The sequence below is a fragment of the Echinops telfairi genome, unplaced genomic scaffold, assembly GCF_000313985.2.
Source record: "Echinops telfairi isolate 266 unplaced genomic scaffold, ASM31398v2 ScPeMD7_7469;HRSCAF=8507_1, whole genome shotgun sequence".
NCBI lineage: Eukaryota > Metazoa > Chordata > Mammalia > Afrosoricida > Tenrecidae > Echinops > Echinops telfairi.
In genome coordinates this window covers 121,018,978-121,022,708 of record NW_022111373.1, presented here as the reverse complement: position 1 = coordinate 121,022,708, position 3,731 = coordinate 121,018,978, and the positions used below count along the sequence as shown (strand labels likewise).

At 37.9% G+C, this 3,731-nt stretch overlaps 1 pseudogene; it reads right to left on the bottom strand.

The window, feature by feature from the left end:
* LOC115873757 overlaps positions 1-3,731 on the bottom strand; it is a 156,741-nt pseudogene that overhangs the window by 53,147 nt on the left and 99,863 nt on the right.

Sequence of the window (3,731 nt, the reverse complement as noted above, 5' to 3'; positions counted from 1 at the left end):
GTCGGGTTATTAGTAGGTCTGGGGTGTAGTGGTTATGCAAGGCCAGTCGTTAGAACCAGAGAGAAAGTTGGGGTATCTTCTCCGGGACAGCTTTCATGTCTCAGAAGCCCAAAGAGGTTTCTATCCTATAGGGCAGGTATAAGGAAATAACATCATTCACCGACCACATAACATTATCAACTTGAAAATTAGCCTGCTGTATTTGGTCAAACACCTAATTAACTCATCCCTAATGTGATCGCTGAAACTGTTTCTCTTTGGTGAGGTATGTGATATTAGCTGGTATTGATGATATCAGGTGTGTTATAGATCTCACCTCCAGACATTCCCTATCTCTGCTTTAGGGTAGCCAAGAATTGAATTGACTCCACAGTGTGTTTTTGTTTTGTTGTTTTTGTTTTAGGTTAAAGGCGCTTTGTAACATTCAAATTCCCTGGTGATGTAGTGGGTTACATAATGGGTTACTAATGGCAAGGTCAGCAGTTTGAAACCACCAACACTCTGTGGCAGAAAGATGAGTCTTTCTATTGCCATGAACTTCAGTCTGCGAAACCCACTTGACAGGGTCACCAGGAGTCAAACTCAATGGCAGTGAATTCGGTTTGGTTTGGTTATAATACTCACTCAAGCAGGGTAAGGGGCCAAGAGATCATATATATGGTTGAGAGTCAAGGACCTGAAAGAGATGTGTAGGTCAGCATGATTTAGAACTGATAGCACTGAAAGGACTATATCTTTAGCATTATTAACCTGTCAGCTTCTTTAATAAATCCCTATCCTGGTGAAGACTGTCTATGACTTCTGGGAGATGACTGTAAGTAGTGTGAAGTAGAGTTGCTAGAAAGGAGGTTAAAGAGGATGGAGGATGGAAGCATGGGTAACATCAGTCTCATGGGAACCATCTTTATATTGATGATTTGAATGGAATTGAATTTTCCTTACCTGTCGGGTAATTGGGGGGGGGGTCAGATGTGGCCCCATTATCACTCAATGACTATTTTGATACAAACAAAAGAATAGATTCCTTCTCCTGAATTACCATTTTTGTGGTTTAATAGTGTCTTCTTGCAGAGGAGGAAATGGAGCTGGGGAGTATAGTGACATTCATATATTAATCAATTATTAAATGAATTCCTGGCCCATTTTCTCTTCCTGAGCTCCTCTAGTTTTCACGTTTCCTTGCACACTACTCTTGGAACTTCTTTACTCTTATTGACTCACTTAACCTGGATAGAAAGAGTTGTTGAAATTAGGCATAATTTGCAAATGCCAATCTGGAATCAATAGCCAAAACATTGGCATTTAATAGCAGTTCATATTGTCATTTAACTGCACACTGCTTGACTCTAGAAAATTTTATGCCATTCATTTATCATTTCAAAATGCTCTTTTTTACCTTTTTATTGGGGGTTCATACAACTCTTAACACAATCCATACATTAATTGAATCAGGCATGTTTGTACATATGTTGCCCTACTCTCTTCTAGACATTTACTTTCTATTGAGCCCTCTGTACCAGCTCTTTTTTTCCTCCCCACTCCCCACCTCCTAACCACCTGACAGATTGCACATTGGTATTATTTTCATCTCTCACACTGACCGCTGTCTCTTTTGATATTTAAAATATCATTTTATTGGGAGTTAATACAGATATCATATTATCATGTCATGCCATAGTTCAATCACACAACACAGTATTGTACAATTGCTACCACAATCAGTTTCAAAACATTCTTTCTCCTTGACATCAGCTCCCTTTTACCACGCCACCACCACCACCACCACCCTTATTCTACTTGCTGTCCCTGCAGGTTCATCCATCCTGGGTTTCATATACTGAAAAACATAAAACAAAAACTCAAGAGGGCCACCCCCAATGACAGAGGTTTATTTCCTATGTAGATCCCACAAATATATTGTGGGTTTCCACTGTCATCCATAACCTTCTGCAAACCAGAGTCTCACAATTTAGGCTTTGATATTCTTCCCTCCTTCGGCTTTGGATTATATGATTTACAGTTCTTTGGTCTCTGATGTTGCTGTGTTTCTTCCATGTGGACTTAGATGACATGCCATTTAGATGGATGCTTGTTTGGAAACAAGCCTTTAAGACCCTATATCAGTGGTTCTCAACCTTCCTAATGCTGTGACCCTTTAGTACAACTCCTCATGCTGTGGTGACCACCCTAACCATAAAATTATTTTCGTTGTTGCTTCATAACCATAATTTTGCTAGTTATGAATCAGGTGACCTCTTTGAAAGGGTCATTAGACCCCCAAAAGGATCACGACCCACAGGTTGGAAACCGCTGCCCTAGATGCTATTTATCTGAAATCCAAGCACCATCTAATTTTTTCAGTACACTCTGCTGTAGTACCCATAAATTAATTGTTCCATTTCCTTAAAATGCCTTGTGTACAATTGCCACACTGACTTCCTCAGAAGTCCAGTTTCCTACTTACAGGTACTGATGTGGTGTGCACTCTGAATTAATCTACCTAATATTTTTCCACTAAATTCTTAATTTGATAGTATTCTTCATGCTCAATGGTCCTACTCATTCCAATTCAACATTTCCTGCTGTAACCACACCAGACTCAAGAATAATACCGGTCACCTTCTTCCAACTGAAGTCATATTCATCTCTGCTGGACCATCTCCCCTGCCCTTTCTCTGGGCTTGTATTTATATGTTTGCTTTATACATTGTGTGTTTGAGAGCCTTATAGGTAGCTGTTACTGGAGAGATTCCGGGAAGCTTATAAGTGAAATGAATGATGTGTGATCATGTACCAGGTGATAAAACCCACTGGCTTTTGATTTCAACAACAGTATCACAGATTCACAAAGAGCCACAGAAATCCAGAGATACCATTAGGCTTGGAGAAAGAATATCAAACAATTACCATAAGGTGATGGAAGTTACAAAACTTAGAAATGCATTATTTATTTTTAATTTTACTATTTGTTGGGTGGAAAATATTGTGCAAAAGACAATTACTTCATAATATTTAAGGCTTCTTTTGAGAGATAAGATGCTTTGAAAATTTTGTAAATGCTCAACCTGTGCCTGAAAACTATGTGTTCTTTCTGCATGTTGGGTGAAGCACACATATATGTGCACACGCACACAAATACAATGAAGATGATCCCTGGTGTTGTTCATGTCTTCCACATCATCTCAATGTTTTACCTGTTTGATCTATCGACTTCAGCCAGAAATTATTTAAATGTTTCTTAGAAATGTTGCAGATTTTAAATGGCTTTTAAAATTTATATTAATTTTTTACTTGAATGTCTTATGTTTGGATTGAGTTTATTATGCTTTTCCAGTAGTGACTAACATGTAGTCAAATGACAAACATGATGGAGCACGGTGACGGAATCATAAATCACTGATGTGTTGTATGTAGTTTCTTCTTATGTTTGAGACATATTAATATGATAGATACTTTATAAAATTTTTACTACACATATGTCATTTGATGGTAGGAATAATGCTTAATTCATTTCTGTGTTTATATTGGCCAGTTTGTTTGTATTGGCCACTTTATTCTCTCAAACATAGGAAGGTAAGAAATTATTGTGGGGAGCAACAGAGATTTTTCTCGGATTATAATACCAGGAAAACAATATGAAAGCGTGTGATAGTTGGATAATGAATAAGGAAATCGGAAGAAGAATTGATAGCTCTGGATGGTCGTTTTGGTGAAGAATTACTAAAAGTACC